We start from the raw sequence: 24,288 nt of genomic DNA on the forward strand, positions 1-24,288 counted from the left end.
TATCAGAAACAACATTATTATCAAAATCAAAACACGGGTCGTCATCCTCATCAGTCCATTCCTTCACAATTATTCTTTCTACACATGAAGTAGATACATTAGAATCGTTCATATTTAAAATAGATGAACCAGCATCAGCAGAGCTGGTTCCGTCACCTTTGTCTTGTTTACCATACTTCATACCCTTTATCTTTTCTTCCTGTTCTTTGGTGACAGGAGTAGGAACATAATTGTGATTAAATGGTGGGGGAACCTGACTATATCCTATGTCCTCACCTTCATTTTCTTTCCACCACAATTGATTCTCAATCATTGAATCAACTACTTTACTGGAACCATAGAATTTTTTAAAATCAAGTTCAGCCCTTTCAAACTTGCTAGTTAGATTTAAGATTTCTAACTTAGAAGCTTCCAGTTTAGCAGTCAACTCAGTGATTTCTTGTTGAGCATCTAGATAATGACAGCCTCTTATACTAAGATCATACTTAAGTTTTTTAATATCCTTGTTTTGAGCTTCTATTTTATCTACAAAACCCTTTTCGTTTTTCTTGAGTTTAAATTTTCGGATTTTATTCTTTCCATATCTCTACTTAAACTGTCATTATGGAGTTTATACATTTCTATTTTCTCACCACAATTTAAAGAACATGGTTGAAAACATACCTCAAATGAATCCGGAGAAGTGAACGCAATGTATGCAAACTGGAGCTCCTTGACCTTCTCCTCAGCAGTGTTTTCCTCTACAGAGTCTTCAACTGTTGCGAAATTTGCAGTTTGATTTCCAATGTTAAGCGCAGCCATCTGACCTTCCGACGAGAACGTTTGAGCAACCATACCTCTTTCACCATTTCCAGAACTGGCTCCAACTTCACCCCAAGCATTCCCAACTGGAACCAATGCCCTTTCTGTATTTCCATCCTTTGCTGGATTAGTGCATTCACGAGCAAAATGACCCGGCTCGTGACAGTTGTAGCATCTGAGGGTCTCTTTATTAAATCCCACTTTTTGGTTACTTAGCATGTTTCAATTATTTAGACCCGTCCTCTTAGTAAACTTCTTTTCACAAAAAATTGCCATGGAAATTTGCCACGAGATGTCCATTTCGTCAACATCATCGGGATGAATCTGATCTAGTTCAGCAGTAACCACCGGATGAACCAGGTCTCCGGCCAGAAAAGCGTGATAACAATTCATAAATCCCGCCATTAGAGCGATATTCTCTTGAGTTTCTTTCGATATAGTAGGAATCTGGTTGGAATTTAGTCTGGGAGTGGTTTTACCAGAGTCATTGGTAGACTGACCAGATTTGGTAAAAAATACTGGAGCTGGATTAGGTGAATTTGATGATGATGATTGACCGAGGGTGGATGAAAACATCTAGAAGTTTCCCTTTGGTGGTTGTTGAGTGGGCCTGAACAGTGAAAAATTATCTTGAGACATGAGAGCACTGTTAGAAGCAACGTTATACCCAGCAGCACTATAAGAACTAGCATGATTTATTGCCCGTTGTTTATCATCCATATCGCAGGCTTTAATGTTGGCAATCATTTCAGTCATGCTCATTATGTTAAGATCTTTGGTCTTTTTGATAACTGCAACATTCATGTCCCAATTTTTCGGCAGAGAGTTTACTACTTGTTAATTTCTGAGGTTTGCAGAAAGATCCCAGCAGTTCTCATTTCAGTTACAAGGGATATAAACCTCTGAAGTTGAGATTCCAAAGTCTCTCCCAGAACATGATTGAACATATTCAACTTTTGTCGCAGCAAATCTTGGCGACTTCTATTCATATCCTCATTTCCCTCATAAACATCTATCAGTGTAGCCCATAGCTCTTTGGCAGATTGAAGTTCTCTAAATTGAAGGGCAATCTCAGGTGAGAGTGCCATGGTTAGAGTAGACAAGGCTTTCTCATCTTCTTCAACTTTAGCAAAATCATCATCATCATATTGAACGACTGGTTTCACAAGAACCTCATCAGAACCAGCTCTTTGATAAGTGATCCTTTGAGGTCCCCTTACAATACGTTTCCAGATTTTTGAGTCTTTCATCTTGGCATAATGTTCAAAATGAAATTTCCACTCGCTGAACCCTTCATGGGGATAACAAACGGGGTATGCGAGTAGCAGTGCCCATGATGGAATCAAGTTCTTGGTGAAGTGACGAATTGATAGAACTATTGCCATTAGTTAACTGGTCCATTCTAATTAAATCCAAGTAAAATTAAGTCCAATTAGAGTTTCAAGTCCAATACAAAGGGCCCAACACAGTAGACTGGGCTGAGAGTATGATGGAATACGTTGACCGAGAACTAAGTGTTGACCAAATCTTTGACCGAGAACTCAGGTATTGATTAAAGATTGACCGAGAACACAAGTGTTGACTAAGATTAACCGAAAACTCAATTGTTGACCAAAAATTGACCGAAAACCCTCTCTGTTGACCAATTCCGGACCGAGAACACTAATTAGACGAAAACACTATGTAAGCCGAGAACTACTGTGAGCCGAGAACTATTGATTTTTAAAACTGCAGGGGCCGAAAACTGGAGAAGACTTCAACTGAATTGTAACAACTTTGCAACTAATGTGGAATTCGATTTAATTTTTTTAAGTCAAACCAAATATTATCCAAAAATAGACTAATCTTCTTCTCCGAACACTGCCTCGCCGGAAAAACACAATTTCCACCAAACCATGATATCTTCAATCCGTTGATATCACAATAACGAGCCTGAATTCGTCAAAGGCTCTAATACCAATTGTAAGTCCCGAATATGGATCACTACAATATGATATCAACTAAACGAGTATTGGTGCGGAATACCAACACTCGGTGATTCAAGAACACGAATAGTAACAGTGAAAGTAACATGAAAATGCTTCAAAACACAGGTATATTATTGAATGCATCGGGTGCTTAAGCACTTACAATACTTGATAACAATACTAGGAATGAACAACCTTTAACCCTATACATCACGTCTCTATATATAGGGATAACAACCAACTATGGCCGGCCCAACCACCAAAAGCCCACCGAGAACACATAAGTGTTCTCGGCTCACATACAACCCAAACCCAAAGCCCAAAATTACAATATTAAGTACAAACCACAAAACCTTGACCCAACATTTATGTTGTTTATAATTAACTCATAATACAATTATGAACTATGAATCTTTGTGGGTAACTCGCGATGATTTTAAAAGTTTACATTCTCTGATCATCACTTTGTCTTTTGTTCATCTATTAAGGTGAGTAATCACTCCCTTATTTTACCGCTTTTAAAACATTTTGGGGACTTATGCGTATCTATAAGATTTACCTTTTAGATCATATTCTCATTAGCAAACTGTGATCTTTGTGTGTGTATCAATTAAATGACTAAATGCTATTTGTTTATGTGTTTTATTTTATCACATTCGGAGAGTTCCATCATAATTACATCATAGTATGACCATACGACCGTTGTAGTAGCCAACGTCCGATTTACTAGACAATAGTTTTACCGACACCCATATTTTCAATATCATGTCATAGTGGCCAAAGCCAGATTTTCTAGGCAATGGTTTCACTAATACCCTTATTTGATCATGGTTTGATTGTTTATGCTCACAGATAATAGTTTTGCGTTTTCATATATATTATTGTATCAAAAATTAGTGATTTTCTCACTCAACCATGTATTGAAAAATCTATATGTATTTTGTACGCATTTGCAGGTTTTCAGTTGGATTGTTTGTCAATGTGAAGATCACATAGAGATGACCTTTAAGTTTAAATTTTATACAATAATATTTGGTTTTGATTTGTAATTTCTTTATACTTGATGTACTTGATATACTTGAATGATATTTGTTATTTAAATTAAATAATTAGAAATTGCCACATTTTAAATTACATGATAGTACCTTGTGATTTGTGAACCACAGTTCGCACCCTGGCATTTCCGCCTTAGGTTGGAGTGTGACAGATTGCGTCGGCTCTCGATTGGCTCACTTAGATACACAATAATCAGTCTCGTAACCAACACAAACTTGTCGGTCCCGATTATCTCACTTAAGCACACACTAATCAGTCTCGTAACCAACACAAACGTGTCGACAAGAAGGTTACGAAGTTCTGCTTTTGAGAAAATCCAAAGAGTACTAAAGGCGGAATCAATAGTACTTAATATATTGCTTAAAGGATAGAAATGTAACAAACACACAAAGCAACTCAAAAGTTTCCATTAATATTATGAAGGATACAATGAAAATCAGTTAGAGTTTCTAGGTGGAATGTATGAATTTGTAGCAGCTTTTCCGTACAAAGATATTCTTTTCAGGAAAGAGAGCCGTCAGATCACAATATTCATTCTATGTCCGTTTTCATAGGCGTGCTCTAAAGTTTGGTTAAATTGGTCGGCCCTGACACCTTCTAGAAACCCTAATCATTGATTCTTAACATATTCAAACATATTACAAAATATTACAAGTGTAAACAGGTCTTCAACTAATCGTGTAAGATTTTGTCCTTGTCGAGCAAACCTGGTAACCATAAAGTGTGCTTGGAATAGTTCTCCGAGTAAGCTTTATTTAGAATATTTTCCTTATAAAATATCCATCAAGCATAATTCATTCTTCATGATAATATCAAAATTTGCTCGATATATATCCTACGAGCAAACTTGTTCTTCTTGGGTCCATTCAACCTTTTGTCTTTATCTTATTTGAACAAGTTCAATTGTGCTAGTGACACTGGAGCTTGCTTAAGGTTGAACCTTGCTCATTAGAAGTCCTTGGAATGATTTCTTAATTAACTTCCTTCAAGTTTGCTTGGATCACTGTTTATTAACAAACCTTGCTCGATCCACCAAATTACTTGGTTTTATCTTGTTTAGTCAAGAGTTTGCTCTGAAACAAACCTTGCTTGACTTGAAGAACAACATTGCTTGATGTAGTGTAGCTTGCTCGATCTAACACTTTGAAGACTTCAAGAATATATTCAAATATTCCTTAGTCATTTTCTTATCCCAACAATCTCCCCCTAGATTGGAACAAACTCAGCTGCACCAAAACACCTGTTGGTTACATACACTTTTCAAAATACACATCAAAATTTCCAAAAGAAAAATTACATTACTTAAGGAAAAATTACATGGAAAAATTTTGTCTTATGGACATTACAAATTAAATTTAATGGAAAGATAAATAGGTCTTCAACTTCTTGAGCTCCCAGCTTGTCTCCTTCTGTGAAACTCCACAGCAGCAACCTTCTCCTTAAATAAAGAGATCTCCTTGTGGTGTTGATGTTAAGAAGGCAGATTCCATCTGATTATCTTCTCTAGATCCTCCACATGAAAAAACTCTAAGTCAGTGTCATGCTTGATAATGCCCAAGGCTAGTCCATCGGAATTTCTTAAAATAAAAGATTGGTGTTTTGGTGCAAAGACTATCTTAGAAATCCTGCCATTTTTCTGGACATCATAGTTAGGCCTGGTCACTTGCTACCTCATACTGATACACTCTCTCATATTGGCCAGAGGGTTTGAATATGTTCTGAAATTTTTGTAGGATGACTCAATCATCATGATGTCATTCATCCTCCTCTGCCTTTTAGTTCTTTCAATGTGTGAGAGTTCCAACTTCCTCCTCTTATTCTAGTAAAGGAAATCCCTTCCTAGATTGTTCTTTCAAATATATAGAAAGTTCATTCCTTTATTGTCCAGCAAATCTTTAACTGTCCTGATAGTCAAACAGATTAAGTCTTGAAATTTGTTCAAGTTGTTCCTGTTTGTATTCTTGAAAATCATCCTTGAAAATGATATTCTTCAAAGCACCATTGGACATTATTACTTTCAAAGTTTTTGTTGTTGCATCAAAATATAGCTTCTTTGGTAGATCCACATCAATTGGTGACCTTTGTTGTCGTTGAAGTGTAGATCTTATAGATGGTATTCGGACACTTACAGTGGAGACCCTTGGAATATATTTCTTTTTAGGTACGGGTCTTCTAACATTAACATCTTGAGATAGTCTCCCCCTTCTATGGCTATGGTTGTAATCATTTCCATAGCTTCCTTGTCAAGTCGTTCAGTGGGTGGAGATCTAGGATTTTGAATAGGCTCTCACCTAGGACCACATTGAAAGGATAAAAGTTTTCTTTATTATTCCTATGGCCTCTCCCAATGCTCCTTTTAAGTGTAAAACAACTCTTTGAGTTGAGCCTTACCAAGATTATCAAATACATTCTTCGACATGCTCTTACTCATCATCAATCCCTTCAAAGTTTTAGTTCTGTTTTCATCTTCCCAGGGCAGTAAGTTTACTCTTTCAACCAGTTATCCTTTCAATTGAATCAGAGGAGGAGTCTGAGTTGGTTTTGACTTGCTTTTCTTCTCCTCAATGTATTTTCCAAGCTCAGACTCATAAAGGCTTAATTTTTCTTTAGATCTCATTTTCTTAACCTTCTCCCCTTCTCTTGTTTCCGTCATCGACCTTTCCAACAGTACTGATTTCTCATCTTCCCACTTCTTTTTCTCCTTCTCAGCTAGACTCATCAATCTTGATATTCTTTTCACAAAACTATGGCCAGAATGAACTTTCTCACAAATTTTTATGAACTTTGCCTCAACATTCTTCTTGCTCGTATTGATGACCTGTTAAACACTAACACCATTGTCAATCAAAAATTTGCATTTACCACCATCAGCAGCTTTCTTTTTCAATCTTTCTTTCTCTTCTTCTTTTATTTTCTTCTTTGTTGAATTGTAGACACTCTCCAGTTTATGATAGCTCATATGGCTTAATTGTTTGACTGAGAAATTATGAAGCCTCAGATAAGCTAGGAACCTTTGAGTGTTATTGTTCTTTTTCTCTCTTATCTTCTTGAGTTCTTTTATCTTTTCTTCTAGTATAGACTCTAGTTCTTCATCATTCATTAAAGCCAAAATTTTGAATTCATAGCCATGATGCATTAGGCTGATGATTCTTGGATCTTTCCTTCTAGACTCATCACGTCTTTATTTGATATTCTCTCTATGGATTTCAGTCGTGTCCACATGTGGCGAATCATGTGCCTCTTCATTTTCATCATCTGATAAGTCAATCAGAGCATCAATCTTTGGTTCATCTTCAAATTCATCAGGTTTTATAGATTGAAGGGGTATAGCATGAATAGCCTTTTTCTGCCTTTTAGGCATAGCCTCCTTTGGTATATTATCTACACCAAAGCTCTTTCTTCTTCTGCCATATCTTAGTAAATTTGCAGGCCAACTCTTTTCATATTTTCCGATTTCCTCCACCATCTTATCGAAAGTTTTTTTTCTGGCTTTTGTGGTATTTCATCTTGTATGCCCTTAGCATCCAGGTTAGTTACCAACTGCCTATCAACATTTTCTTTTTCAAGCTCAATAGTGGTAGTTGGAATAGTTATTTCTGGCTCAGAAGATTTAACTTCAGCATTAGGGGATTTGGGTTGCTAGAATTTATATATAACAATGGCCAATGAGTTGTCAGCCTCCTCAGTCTGCTACTCCTAAATTTCTTTATCAGATAAAAATCTGTTAAGCATCTCCCTTTGTATCCACTCACCTATAATATTGTCATGTCTTTTGATGGCCTCATCAGTAGACTCATCTACACACAAGACTTCATCACTGGATTCAATACTTTTAGGCTTCAAGAGTTGCAGCTGGCCTTCATGTTCAACCACTGCCTTCCCATTTATCCTCCCATTCTCCTCATCAGGAATTTCAGGTCTGGATAGACCTACTTTCCTCACCATTGTGGGTGGGAAGTCCTTAGGAAAGTTGTCAACTTCATCAAAAAGTTCATTAAGCTCATCACTGCCTCTTTTGCCTTTAAAGTCACATCATCATCATTAAGTAATTCCTCAGTCTTGTCAGTTATGGATACAGTTTCACCTGAGATCACCATCTCCTCGGTGCCATTGTCAGCCTCAATTATTTTTTTAGTTTGTGCCTCACTCAACTCATCATCAAAATGCTTTTCAGTCTCATTCACAATATTCTTAATCTCTTCCTCAGCTTCATTTACCACAATCTTTTCCACCTCAATATCATCATTTTCATTCAAATTATACACTTGGACAATCTCCTCAGACACATCAGCCTCATAACCTCCATCCTCTCCATATCCTTCATAATCACTATCTTCCCTTTCACTTCCATACATATCAACAAGGGACTTTAACACATCATCATTCACAGTGTCATCATTTGTACCAGATACAGGCAAATTCTCCCCCTGTTTTGGTGCAGCTAAGGTCTTATCAACCTCACTGACCAGGGTTTGAATTTGTGATAGTGCTTGTTCTAGTTGGGATTATAGATCAGCATTCCTCTTCTTCAACTCATCATTCCCCCTCCTTCAATCACAGTTTTCAATGAGCACAGTCATATGTCTTTTAAGCAATCTCTTTCTAGCATTAGGTGAAGGGGAGTTTATTGGTGAGATAGGAAATGGGTCAGGATTTTGGGTTTGTTGATATCATGAGGTGGGATTTCTTTGATGTTTTCACTGGTAGGTGGTAAGGGGTTTCTAGTTTGTATTGTAGGTTTATATGTATGTATGATTCGCAGGGTTGGTATACGTGACTGGTCAGATGTTTGGGAATATGTTGGTGATTGGTATGGTGTATTGGGTTGGTTTATAAGGTGGGTAGGAATGTATACAGATATGTAAGGTTCATGTTTAGGTTGGTTTGGATTTGGGTTTGTGTTTGGGTTTGGGTTTGGGTATGCCGTTGTGTGAAGTGTCTTGGGATGGAATATATGGGCCTTGGGATTGAGTATGGTGTTGAGGTGAAGTTGGTGGGGATGGAATATAAGGGTCTTGGGTTTGGTATTGAGGTGGTGATTGGGTTTGATATTGAGGTGGTGATTGTGTTTTGGGTGAGGTGGGTGGTGTAGGAACAAGGTTATAAATGGTTGTTGTCTCCCCTAAGCTTGGGCCTGTAGGTTCCCAGCCGGATCTACACGGAATATCTCGTTCTACGTAGGTGCGGAATCCCTACGTAAGACGTTACGAGCGTAGAAGACGATACGATTAAACACACGTTACAATAAACAAAGACACGTTGTATTGCAACTGTAAACACGTGATACAATGATCACACAAACTCTCTGACTCGTTACAACTCGATTAACAACCTCACCAGATTAACTATGAACTCAGCCGTAACCTAGTTCCTTATATAGACGACAACTTCGCCTGGCATGTTCAGGCGAAGTTGTTCCTAACTTCGCTTGTTCCACAAGTTCGCCTATAACAAGCGAACTTGTGAGAACTTCGCTTACATACATATACAAAACATTACTAACTCGGTTACAGACACTAGACACTGAACTACTGACATCATGCACCAACAAGCTCCCCCTTGGCAGTAGCTTCATATTTTTATCTTCAAACACGTGTCTTGTAATCTTCAATCTTTTATCTTCATCTTTAAGCATGCACTCCTTCTCGTACACATACCGAAACAACCCTTTGATATTTTCTCGCTTCGTCTTTCTAAGCAGGAATATAAAATATTTTCTTCTCATTCAGCACCTGCAGATCCGATTGAGACAAGTTCACTAGATGCATCGGATCATACACTCTCAGCAGCTCTTGTTCATCTTCATCCTCCATTACTGCCTCAGCTGTTTCACAATCTACATACCACCACTTCAAATCTTTGAGCACGTCCTTGGGCATTAGTTTCATCGGCACTTCTTTCAAACATCGGATCGGCTTATACTTCATAATCATCCAAGGCTTGCCATCTGCTCTCAATCCTCTATCTTTGTCTTCAATAAGTTTTCCCTTTTGTGGTTTCAACAGCTCGAACTTCTTCTCTTTTATACTTTCCTTCCAAACAATCTTACCAATAACTCTAGCCATATTATCATCACTCCTGTTGATCAACCCCAATCTGGCTAAGTCTTTCACTTCACATTCTGGCAGTGTATTCAACGATCTCAACATCCTTTTGAAGTACTGAACACCATCATATCTTTTATCACAAAGAGCCTCAACTGCTCATCATATATCCAGCAAATAATCCCTTTTCTCAATTCAGCATAACCTCTAATGTTGTAACTCTTCTTAAACATAGTAGGGACCGCCGGTTTCTTCGTTTTTACGAACCACTGAGCATAGCCTTCTTTCCATCTTGGCTGCTCTTCCCATTCTGTCTCATCACTTCTAATCTCTTTACTCATATCTGCTTTATCCACTTCTGGAATCTCATGCTCAATATTCTCTTCTACAATCTCTCCTCTTCAATCTCATTATCAATAACTATCTGTGCACCAATCTTCTCTATCTCTTCAACTGGTAATACATCATCATCACCTACACACTCATCATCCATCTCCTCAACTTCCACAACCACCACCTCATCACCTTTACCGCCAGCCGCACTTGTTGACTCCCCCTGAGATGTGGAAGTCTCAAGAGCTTGTTCAGTTCTTGGCAACTCTCCACCTGCACCTTTCGATGCATTGGGATCATCGTCTCCATCATTTCGCTTCTTCGTCCTCAGCTCATCGCCTTTACAGCTCGTCTCCCCCTGAGATGCCAAGAACTGCTTCAAAGCATCTAAGATTTTGCCATGTTCTACCAGCAGGGACGACTGTATCTGATTCCATGCAACAAGGCATTGAATAGCATGGGTCTGGATAAGATTCACCCTTGATTGTTCTGCCACGACCCGTTCAAGTGCTGCTATTCGTTCTGAGTCTGATAAGGTTGCATCGAAATCAAACCTCAGATGTGATATATCTTGAGTGTACTAAGGAGGGATTTCCAATGTAACTGGGACCTCAGAAGTAGGCATAAACGTAACCGCAGGTGGTATCGTCACTGACAACCCTGCAGTCACTACAACCGTCGACTCAATAAATGTTGCCACGACCTCCGTTGGAGTAAGCTTTGGAGGCGGCAAAGATACAATTTCCGGAGCCGATAGTTGGAATGAAATGGGTGGGAGGCCGAATGCAGATGAGGTAGCCACCACGGGAACATCCGTGGTGCTTGGCCTTGTAACCGGCAATGATGTAGGGACTATAGACATACCGAACAGTGCGGGTGGAGTGAAGCGTACCACCCTTGAGCTCTCACCAGCTCCCGAACCTGCACTTGTCCTGTCCCTTCTTGATCTGCAAACCAACTGATGAACTTCTTCTTCATAATCTGACTCGCTGTCTTCATCAGTTCTCTTTCTTTTCCCCTGAATCCTTTCTCGTGTTACTAAAATCCGTCTCGCCTCAGCCACTTCATCATCAGAATCAGAATCAGCCACCGATGTAGCTGTCCTAGTAACATTCACACTCGAAGCTTGTGCAACCGAGACCTGTACATTTTCCTGAGGGTCAACCCGATCCATATCAAAGAATCCTTGACCACCAAACAGTGCATCAAGGTCTACATTTTCTTCTGGTGACACAACAGGAGCAGCAGGTATAGCTTGAGGTGCTCCTGCCTGTTGTGGTTGAGGATCCGGAAACTCGTCCCCACGAGTAGGCACATACTTTGGGTTGATCAAGTACCCGAATAAAGGAGTATGTCGAGGACGGAGCTCAGGTTTGCTCCTCGCACTGGAAGATCTGCATTGAGCAATGATCCGCTTGCTCACACTTTCTACGTATCTGATTGGGCGGCGCTGAGGTAGCTTGGAGCAACATGATTCAGGATCATCTGAATGAATCTTGGATACATAATAAATCTCTCACGCGCCACCGCTCTTCTCTGTCGATCTATCTCGTAAAAGACCATCTGACTAAAGCTGTAACGCTTATTGTAAGTCAGAGCAGTCATCGTCGACTGCATGGTCGCGCCCATACCATCCGTACCAGCCTTTCTCCCAGACATGCACACGATCATCACATGCATGAGAAAGCGCCACTGATCTAGCAGGAACCCCTTCCTTCTCTGAGTATCCCCCAAGGGACCAGAATATCCCATCCTCAGAAACGCTCCATCTCGGAAAGGAGCTACAAAATCTTGAACCTGATAAGTAGGTGTCTCTTTTCGAACCATGTTTAGTTCAAAAGTTCGTAGCTTGTTAACTGCTGTTTCCAAGTCATATTCGGCAAAGTCTTTGTCTTCTCTCATCAACACAGTATACATCTCCCATTTCGGTGGGAGAGCATCAAGAAGCTTTTCAACAATCTCATCTTCTTTGTAAGCAATTGAATAATTGCTGAGTTCTGTCATCCGGTGATAATATCTCGTGATGATATCATCTAGTGATTCATTCTTCAGATACTTGAAGACCGAGAATTGGGTTTTGAGTAGTTTAATCTTCGATGCACGTATCCCCACATTACCCTCAAACCGGTTTTCAAGTGCTTCCCAAAGCTCTCTGACAGTTTTATACTTCCTGAAGGTGTGAAGTATTTCTTGTGGAAGAGCCATTGTTATCGCTGCATGAGCTTTGCTTTCAGCCTCATACATTTTCTTCTCTTCCTCTTCCATCTTGTTGTATTTCTTTATCTGTTCACGACCCTCATACAAAGCAGTCGGTGGAATGTAACCATCTTGTATGCACACCCACATCTTAGCATCTTGGTATTTGACATACTGTTCAAAACGATCCTTCCACGCCACAAAATCGGTTCCTTTCAGCATCTTCGGTGCCTTAGTAGCTGAATCCGCTTCCACTTCCATCTTCACCAGTTCCGTAATGTTTATTGAAGTCATCTTTCACGAAACACAAAGAAACCCGAAAAACAAAAATTTTATTCTTAACAGTACTGTAGGCGAAGTTGTGGATAACTTCGCTTAAGTCTTAACTTCGCTTCCTTTTTAAATTCGCCTGATTCGGCGAAGTTGTAGATAACTTCGCTTGAGGTAAGCGAACTTGTGAAGTAGGCGAAGTTGTGGGTAACTTCGCTTGAAATAAGCGAACTTGAGAGGTAGGAGAAGTTGTGGATAATTTCGCTTAACCTTATATCTTCGCTGAAACCCTACTAACAGTGAGGGCAACTTCGCCTGATGAACACGATGAATTTGCAGGTTTGATTTCTGGATTTTACGAGGTTTGTGAAGGTGTAATGGGTTGTTTTTGATGGTGGGAGGTGAGTAGGACACAAAAACTCGGTAAACTCGTCCCGCAAATAGTCGAACGGAACGATTTCTACACCCGCGTGATAATCCCGAACCACACAATCACGAGCAGAAGCTCTGATACCAATTGTAGGTTCCCAGCCGGATCTACACGGAATATCTCGTTCTACGTAGGTGCGGAATCCCTACGTAAGACGTTACGAACGTAGAGGACGATACGATTAAACACACGTTACAATAAACAAAGACACGTTGTATTGCAACTGTAAACACGTGATACAATGATCACACAAACTCTCTGACTCGTTACAACTCGATTAACAACCTCACCAGATTAACTGTGAACTCAGCCGTAACCAAGTTCCTTATATAGACGACAACTTCGCCTGGCATGTTCAGGCGAAGTTGTTCCTAACTTCGCTTGTTCCACAAGTTCTCCTATAACAAGCGAACTTGTGAGAACTTCGCTTACATACATATACAAAACATTACTAACTCGATTACAGACACTAGACACTGAACTACTGACATCATGCACCAACAGGGCCATCACATCAGTTACCACATCATTTACATTCACAATCTCCTCCTCCTGCACAACAAATTGATCAAAATCATCATCACCTCCACCATCATTATCATCACCAGATTCCGACGTCCCATAATCATCCTCACTCTCATCTTCATCAATAGTTACCCTTGGTGACTCCTGTACCTCTATGATCTCCATATTATTGTGAATTAGCCATGGGAGTATATCACATTCAACCTTAAGATTGAAATTACGAGTGGTCCCAACCTTTCAATTCGTTTATAAACATTTGGGTCTTGAAATACATGTGTTGTGCCCAAGGTTGGTAGATCAGGGCAAATAATATTAAAGATGATCTATAAAAAATATGGGATACACCAAAAATATGTCATCCCTCCTTTTTCGTAAATTAACCACCAGGCCTTCAAAAATAAGTCTTGAAAATTTGAATGGCCGATTGTATATGATAGCAATAGAGGCATTTGCAATTTCTCTGCTCATGAGGGTCCAAGTACCCCTCCTTGGTGTCAAACCTTGTATAATGTGATGTATAAGAAATCTATACAGGATGGGAAACATAGTCTTATTAAATTACCCTTCATGCACGTATACTTGATACCCCATTGTCTCTTGGAAAATCCTCAGCAATCTCTGGGTAGTAAAGTATAATTGATCATCCACATTATCATGTAGTTGGAGACTCGCACTTATCAAATTTTCAGTGATCTCAATCTCATGTCTAGCCATAGTGGCTTCGATTTGTCTTCCGTGTTGATCATCTTCTAATTGAGCAGAGTTCCAGAAATTGAAGTGGTCATTTCTGTATATAATAGGGCATTCAGTGAGAGAGAAGTGAAGATTAGAGCGAAGGAGCCACCTAATCATTAACTCCACCGGCCTGTTCTCCTCTATTACATGGTGAAAGGCGCACATATTATGCTTCTTCTCGAATGTATACACCATATCTGCACAATCACAGATAAATATACATTCATAACAACAGTTAGTCATTAAAGTTAATCGCTTTATCAAGTATTAATTTATATTTAAAGAAGAAATGAAAGGTAGTCTTTAAGAACCTGTTTTTCAAAAATTAGTAACCTACACAGAATACGGAGACGTCAGTAAACATGAGATTGAAGCCCTAAACCCATACAATGAGTGTCGGAAAACATTCAATTGAATCTTACAGAGTCGGATTTAGTTGGATGACCAAATTAGGTTAGGAATTTTAGTAAACGATTGAGATTCTGGGTAACGAGCAAGCCGGAAATAATTCAAGAGAGAAAGAGGGAAAAGGTGCAATGAAAAAATTTTCCAACACCCCCTTTTATAGTGAACGCTGTGCACATTTGAAAGTGGGTTTTTTATGAATTTTGTCATTTAGCATAAGAATATTTCCAAAAACCCAATTTTAAATGTATCAGCATAAAGCTTGCTCGATAAAATGTATTTCCAAAGCTTGCTTGTCCCAGAGTTTGCTCAGGTATTTAATGTAGTTAAAAATAAACTAAGTGGATAAAATGAAGGAAGCTTACCCGATTATACAAGATTACTCGAGTACTAAATCACAAGTTAAATAATCAAGTATATTTAATCAAATAGGCATCCTTACTCGAGATCACAAAACAATGACATAGAGATACTTTTTAAATGTCAACCTTACTCGAATACCTTATTAATGCTAACCTTAATCGATTTTACTTAGAAAGACAAAAAAAAATTAACTAATTGTTTTAGAAATATACATTCAGGTATATGCCAAAGCAAAGATTACTCGACAATACCCTAAAAGTGCATAGTGTGCTTGAGAAAACTTGATACATTACTTTTAATATACAAGTTTGCTCAGAGCATACAGTGTACTCTAAAAGTAAAGTTTGCTTAAAAACTTCTGAATATATAAGTATGCTTGGAGAACACTTGGATTATTATAATAAAAAACGAGTGTTCTCTAAGCATCAAGTTTGCTCGGTAAACAAAGTTTACTTGAAAGAAATTGTAATTTCATAAAATATTATGCAATCCAATCCAAACTTATGAAGTATGCTAGACAAACATAAATTTCAACTAAAACACCCAAGTTTACTCGAAACAAGTATTTAAAGCATATTCATACATGTATCACATATTCATCAAGTGTGCTTGAGGAAGATGACGTTCTAAATAACCAATTTTACTCGAAATTGCATAATCGTCAAAGTGTGGTTGATAATACACGAATAATAAGTTTCAGATCATATAACCATCAAGTTTGCTAGAATGAGTTAAACTTCAAATAAAAACACCTAAGTTTACTTGAAAGTTTACAAACATTAAAGTTTACTCGAAATAACATATCCAGACATATTCAAGGTGAAAATGCAACACTTTCTTACTTCAACTTTACATCAACCAGTTTTTTCATTAAAGTTCAAAGTTTAAGAGCGAATGGTGCATAATGAGATCAAATTTCAGTTATATCCTTCCAAATTATTTTCTCTTTTATGAAAATATCTCAACATGGGACCATATTGATTTTGTCACCTTTCAATACTTCATTCTCAGCATTATTATGACATAATAGGCAGGTTAATAGAAGGTTTATGACATAGCATGAATTTCATTACTTTGGTGATATGCTTAAAGTTCAAATAAGTGCATAATACAAAAATGGATAACTCTTATTCACTATGATGTTCCATATCTCTTCTCAAAGTTTATTTGGATTTCTCAAGATCACCCAAATTCAACTTCAACCCCCTGATATTTGATCACAATATTTTTAACCCTCATGTTTGTTTTCTTTTAAAATTTGTGAACACTTTTTAACTTTTGGTTGATTATAAAATTTTTGCTCACATTTGTTCTTTGTCATATCTATAAGATGTTTCATTTTGAGTGACCAAATACCAACAGTCTCATGTATAAGGATAATCACTTTTCTGCCTATCATACGGAGAGATTTATCTTGAAACATGCATATTCAACAATGTATCTCCGCATTAAGCTTAGTATATTCATTATGTTTATATCACCTCAATTTTTACACATCATGAAAAACAACCATACTTATTAATGACTGCTCTAATAGTCTTTTAGCCTATTAAATCCATATGATTGGCATGAATAATCAATCTACTATCATTTCCCATAAGGTTGGATCAATTTTCATTGAAAATCTTTTAAGCTTCTATATCTTAGCACCATCAACTTGCTTAGTTTGTCAAAAATGATTTTTTTTGCAAAACATCTTTTGAAAAATTGTCATTTGAGCGTACAAGTTTCACACCAAATAAAAAGTTTGACATAAGCAATGAGTAACATATTCATGAATAATCAGAACATGAGTGACATGTAATAACACTAGAAGACTTAACATAATGTTCTACCAAGAGTAATTATGCAGATTCTACCATGTCTTAAACACAACATCATATCAAATTATTGAACATATTCAAGATACCAGATAAGCAAACATATTAATTATTTTAGATCATATGTAGACACACTTATCAAGATATCATCAATAGTTACTGAAGTCGAACCTAAGCATCATAGACACCTAAGTCACACATATAGTCATTCAAAGCACATATCAGTTAAGGAAAATACAAATTCGCAGATAAAACACAACTCACTCATCAAGACCTTTCAAAAGATAGTCAGTTAGCACAATGAGCACACATAATCAATCAGACTTCATCAGAGTTTATCATGCCTAATGCTTTCAATAGAGTGTGAAACCTTGTGTTTATCAAGTGTCTTGGTGAATAAATCTGCAAAGTTATCACCAATATCAACTCTTTTCATTTCTATTAGTCCTTTTTCACTACAATATCTAATGAAATGGTGTCCGATATCTATGTGCTTGGTCTTTGAGTGTTGGACTGGGTTCTTAACTATGAAAAAAGTAGTTATATTATTAATGAAAATAGGAGTGTTCAACTAATTTAAACCATAGTCCAGCACTTGATTTTGAATCCACAGGACTTTTGCACAGCACGCAGATGAAACAATGTACTCAGATTCAGCAGTAGAGATTGAGACAGTTGTTTGCTTCTTGCATTGCCATGACACTAGCTTGTCTCCTAAGAATTGACATCCACCTGATGTAGACTTTCTACTCATGTTGCGGCCATCCGAGTCACTATTAGTGTATGCAAGTAGATCAAAGGCATGGCTCTTTGGATGCTGTTGGAAAAGACCTAAGGAAGATTGGAATCTTCTCAACCACCCTGAAAACGGCTAAGTATGGAAATCGAGCAAACATAGGCCACCCAGCAAGCTTATATTTGGTCAAGCAAGGTATTTTGCTATCTAGCAAAGTTATATTTTGAAATTCCTCTTAACTGATAAAACGAGCAATCTTCACTTTATCAAGCAAGGTTGTTCTTAAAGTCAAGCAAGGTTTTCTTCAGAGCAAACTCTTGACTAAACCAAGCTAAAACCAAGTCTTTTGGTGGATCGAGCAAGGTTCATTAATAATAAAACAGTGGTCCCAGCAAGCTTGAAGGAAGTTGATAAATAAACTACTTAAGGACTTCTATCGAGCAAGATTCAACTCAGAGCAAGCTACAGTGTTACCAGCACACTTGGGTTTGTCCAAATAAGTTAAGTTAACAAAAGGTTGAAGGGATCTCTGAAAAATAAGTTTGCTCGTCGGACCTTATCAAGAAAAGTTTGATATGGTCAAGAGGATTGAAGTCTGCTTGATTAATATTTTCTATAGAAAATATTCTAAGTAAAACTTACTTGGATAACTGCTCCGCAGCACACTTAATGGTTACAAGGTGTGCTCGCTTAAGACATAAGCCGCAAAGCTTGCTCGAAGACCTGTTTAAACTTAGAATCTTTTGTAATACGTTTGAATATGTTTTGCTTCAATCATAAGGGTTTCCAAAAAAAGGAATGTCAGGTGTCAGGGCAGGCCAATAAAATGAATGTTTTAGGGCACACCTATGATAACAACGGACCATAGCGAATATTGTGATTTGGCGGCTGTCTCCCTCCTGTACGAAAAGCTGCCATAAATCCTAACATTCCACCTTTAAACCCTAATCGATTTTCATTGTATCATTCACAGTATATATGGAAATGTTTTGAGTTAATGTGTTTGTTTGTTACTTTCATTTCCGTTGAGCAACATTTAGAGTATTATTGATTCCGTCTTTAATATTCTATTGTTTTTTAACAAAAAATAATAAGTCATAACCTTCTTATCAACATTTATGTGTGGGTTATGATTGTGAGTGATTGAGCTAGTAAGTGAGCTATACGGGACTGACAAGTGGTATCAGAGCTGTGATATTGCTATTTTTTTGAAGAACTGTTGCTGATTATTGCTGATTTTGAAGACGAAGAGTGACGTCAGCTGACAATTGTCACATTGGTTTGTGACGTCAGCTGCCCTATTTTTTCATTATTTACAGATCTACAATATTGTTGAGGTTTAAAAGTGTTTTCTTGCTCAAATCTACATTAAATTTCTTTTCCTTGTTATAGATCTTGCTCTAATCCGTCCAGATATATCAGATTTGAGGACTTTGTGCATAGATCTGGTTATTTTTCAAAGAGTGTTGAAGTTTTTGTTTAAGTTTTGAAAATAGCTAGAATATAGCATTATATATAAGAATTTTCGGCGGAAGCCGCTTATACCATATTTTGCAAAAAGGATATATGTGTTATGATACAAATGTAAAAAAAATATATGATATTTTGTGCCATCGGCTCTAAACAATCTTGTTTATTTGAACATGAACTAATAAAGAAGCCATTGCGATTGCCGGAAAAACTAGGCCTACTAAAGGGATCAAAATAGATGGAAAGTTAAGAGTTGTCATAGAATGGGTACCTCGATTGACTATTTGTACCTGTTATTATTATTTAGATTTTATATTTATTATTTATAATATCAATTTATAATATAAAGATATCTTATTATATATCTTATTATATATAAGGATATCTTATTTATTATAATGTGAGAATTATTATTATGTAGATATAAGTATCTATCTAAGTGAGTATATAATATAGTTTTTATCTTTCTACATGAAGGATTTGAAAGGATATGGATGAGATTTTTTTTTCTTCATTTTTTGCTCTTGTCTTCGAATTTCGTTTATTAAGCAAAAAGCTTATTAATATTGAATTATATTCTACTTATTTAGATTCTATTTATATTGAATTATATTAAAGGGTTTGTTAGAATCCCATCCAGTATGGATTCTTAGTCAAAATAGGATTATCGTAAGATATAGAAAGATAAAAAATTCTATATTTAATAGATTTGAATTATATATTACGAGAAGAAGATCGTTTTTTTGCCTGATTTTACTTTATGAAAATAAGAATTTCATCTTTTATCTTGTTGATAAATAATAATTAATATAGAAAAGGGGACGGATTTTCAATTTGATGTGACTTTTGATGCTTTAGATAATTAGATCATTTGTCAACAAAGAAAACCACATTCGTCTAATTTTTACTTGGATTCCGATAAACTAATTAAATAAACTAATTACTTGTTTACTCAAAATAATTGAACTGAATGTTTTAATTTTGATTCAAAGGAAAGAAAGTGTGGAGTTGAAATAACTCACTCAGAACGATTTTTAAAGGATTACGTGGTACGATTAAATCGAATAAGCCCTTATGGAATAAATACTCAGCCGCTTGTGAACCGTCGGGTACTATTTTATTCAATATTTGTTCAATTACTCTTTTACCCGCAAAGGCAATGTAGGCATTGGGTTCAGCAATAATGATATCCCCCAACATACCAAAACTAGTTGTCACCCCATCGGTAGTAGGAGATGTAAGGATTGGTACATAGAATAACTTTTTATTGGATTGATAATCATATAAAGCAGAAGAGATTTTAGCCATTTGCACCAAGCTCAAACTTCCTTCTTGCATGCGTGCCCCTCCAGAAGCACACACTATAATAAGAGGTAGAAATTCTTTAGTAGCGTATTCAATCAAACGGGTAATTTTCTCCCCAACTACGAATCCCATACTACCCCCCATAAACTGAAAATCCATAACCGCAATTGCTACGTTAATACCGTCTAGTTTCCCTATGCCTGTTTGAATAGCCTCGGTTAATCTTGTCTTTCTTTGATAAGAGTCGATCCGATTTTTATAAGGCTCCTCCTCCGAATGAAATTCAATGGGATCCAGAGAGACCATGTCTTCATCCATAGGCTCCCAAGTACCCGGATCGATCGAAAGTTCGATTCTATCTGAACTACTCATTTTCAAACGATATCCACATTGTTCACAAAGATTCATTTTTTATTTAAAAAATTTCTTAAAATTTAATCCATAACAATTTTCGCATTGAACCCACAAATGCTTGTATTTTTGAGTTACATCCAGATCAGTAGAACTTTCCAGTATAATTTGATCACTCGTTCTGACATCCGCGTTTTTACTACTATTTCCACTTTCACCACAAATGGAACTAGAAATGTAATTGTGAATGGAATTGTCACTACCACTTACAGTGTAACATTAAGTTTCTTTTGTTTTTCTCAAAATATTTTAAAAATACCAAAAATATGTCTGGACCAATGGATGAGCAAGAGGTTTCTACTAACAAGATTCCTAGGCTGTATGGACAGGAAAATTATATCAAATGGAAAGTGCTATTTGTGCTGCAGTTTGTTAAAATGATGTAGAGATGTGGAACTCTATTAAGAATGGGCCTTATGTTCCTGATGGTACAACAAACAATCAAACTATTGAAAGGACCATGAAAAAGAAAGATGACAGAGCCTTAGCTATATTGTAGCTGGGTCTATCATGGGAAATCCTGACCAATGCGGCTCATCATACTACTGATAAAGCAATGTATGATGCCTTAGTAGAGATGTTGGAAGGAAAAACCGAACTGAAGGATATAAAGAAAGACAGGCTGAAGCAACAACTTGACCGTTTCAAGTTTAGGGAGGTGAAAGATTGAAGTCTGGAAATGTTCTTGACTATTGTTAATCAGATCAGAACAACTGATCTTGCAATCACAGACTTTGATCTGAACAAGAAATTGTTGTCATCCTTATCAGGAGAGCAGTACCTTGCCAGCAAATTCATTAAGCAGACACCAAACTTTTCAGCTCTTAAGCTTGATTATGTTATATGTTTTTTGCAAGAAGCATAGCATGAGATGATTGAAAACGACATGATCAAAGAAGATAGACCAAGTTTTCAAGTGGCTAATTCCCTCATTGCACCTATGGTGTTGGGTCACGATTTGGTTAGACTGACGCATATCAAAAGACCTGACATGATCAAGAGAAAAGAGAAATAATCTAGAAGAGTCGAAGTATTATACAAGATGGAATTTACAGCTTGGAGCATGTAATACCGAAATCCATAGGGTTTTCGGTTCGCATGGGTTAGCAATACATAAATCATGTTGATTTCTGTTTGGCTTAGTTGGGCTTGGTCATTGGGTCTCTTGTAAATGCTAACTATATAAGGCATGTTTAATCATTTTAGAGTTAGAGGTTGTTGAGGACTTTGAGATCCACCATAATCATAGAGAGCAAATACCGATTTGGGTAATCTCATGTACTAGACGATTTAATAATATAATCGTGTGCATTTGGAGTATTATCGCGTTTATTATATTCATATTGTTCTTCTATCTCATACTTGAATCACCACTGTGTTAGGATTCCGCACTAATATCATGTTCGAGTTGATATCATATTGTAGTGATCCAGATTTGGGACTTACAAGTGGTATCAGAGCCTTTAGAACTATTCTAGGCTCGGTTTTTATATCAAATGATTCAAGATTTTTGTTTATTTGGTATGTTGTTGGTTTGGGTGATTTTGCAGGCAAGAAGTTCATCAAAGAAAAAGAGTGAAACTAGGTTGGTCAAAGATTATTATCTTTATCTTTGGAAATAATTTGAATCCCACTGATTTAGGAATTCAGTTGTTACTAAAACTAACTGGTCAAACGTGTTCTGTGGTGTTCTCGGCCTAATTTGACAGAAAATAAGTGTTCTTGGATGTTCTCTGCTTAGTTTGAGAGATCTCAGTCAAAAATAATTATTCTCGAGTTAATTTGAAGGTTTTCGACCATTTTTAAGATTTTCGGTCATCAATTGTTTTCGGTCATCTGAGTTTTCGGCTAGCAGTGTTCTCGGTCATCAATTTTTTGGGTCAAACAATGTTCTCGGTTGATTTGATCTGTTCCGGTCAAACCTTGTTCTCGGTCAAACCTAGTTCTCGGTCAAGTTTCACTGGTTCTCGGTAAAAAAAAAGTGAGACTTCATTCCTGAAGATTTTGGCAAAAACATTTTTTTTCGAGTGATTTTTGGTGAATTTTTAGCGGGAAAAACGAAAAAATTGGTCTTGATCGAAATTTTTCCTGGACACTTCTTTTGAGTGGGACATCTTTCTTGAGTATTTTGGTGATCATATTTTTCAAAAAAAATTGGCGCGAAAATCAGAGTTCGCCTCCACAAATCTTCTCAATGTTTAGAAGTAGTCTTAATCAGTCTTCTCCCTACTCAGTAATATTTCAGAGTTCGCCAATAGAGGTAGATTCAAATGCATTATTAAATTCCAATATGGTAAGTTCTCAATCATGTTCTCAAGATTGCATTGATAAGATAAATCTATATAAGCTTCACAATGATAATTTGCTTAGAGATATGGAAATGGTAAAATCTAAAAACCATAAACTTAACAAAAACAAGAAAGCTTACCTTTATAAAATTGAGGCACAAAAAAGGGACATCTCTAAGCTTAAATATGATTTCAGTATAAAATGTTGTCACCATGTAGATGTCAAACAGGATATCGCTGAATTAACTGCTAAACTAGAAGCCTCCAAGTTAGAAATTTTGAATCTAACTAGTAAATTTGAAAGGGCTGAACTAGACTTTAGAAAATTTGATGGTTCCAGTAAAGTAGTCAATTCAATGATTGAAAATCAATTATGGTGGAAAGAAAACGAAGGTGAGGGTATAAGATATAGTCAAGTACCTCCACTATACAATGACAACTATACTAGTCTTCCTCTTACCAAAGAGCAGGAAGAAAAGGTAAAAGATATGAAATATGGTAAACAGGTTCAACCTGAAATTGTTGAATCAGGATCCCTAGAGGAAATAACCATGTATTTAAATGTGTGAACAAATTTGATGCTTCTACTTCATGTGCAGATTTAGTAAATGATGTAGCTTCTGATAGTGAAGAGGTTCAGGCTAGTGAAAATAAATCTTATTCTAACGGCTCATCAAACTCAGATGGCACCACAACACAAATTTGTACTAATAATAATACACAGAGTTGTGACAACAAAGGGAAGGCGCATAAGAAATCACCACAACAAGGACAGTCTCGTCCTCATAGATCCTCCGGATCTCCATGTGTTGATAAATCATTGGGTGCTATTTATACTAAGAGGCAAACATGTTACCAACATGGCACGCCAGGACATATAGCCAGAAATTATGTTCATCGTCTATATGTTCCCTTTTACAAGCAAAATCAGAAGGCTGCGCCAAGGGGCAGGGGCAGGAAGAATGGAAAAACCTTTCCTAGCAAGGAATTCCTACATGAGACAAGTGCTTTGTTGAAATTAGAAGAAGGATGAAGGCGTGTTTCATCTGCGGGAACGGCGAGCACTTGGCAAAGGAGTGTCACTACTGTGCTGTTAATAGACAAGCTCCTCAAGTGAAAGATAATAGGTTTCA

The sequence above is a fragment of the Bidens hawaiensis genome, unplaced genomic scaffold, assembly GCF_021521415.1.
Source record: "Bidens hawaiensis isolate Kalapana, Puna unplaced genomic scaffold, B.hawaiensis_p1.1 tig00010301_1, whole genome shotgun sequence".
NCBI classification, from domain to species: Eukaryota; Viridiplantae; Streptophyta; class Magnoliopsida; order Asterales; family Asteraceae; genus Bidens; species Bidens hawaiensis.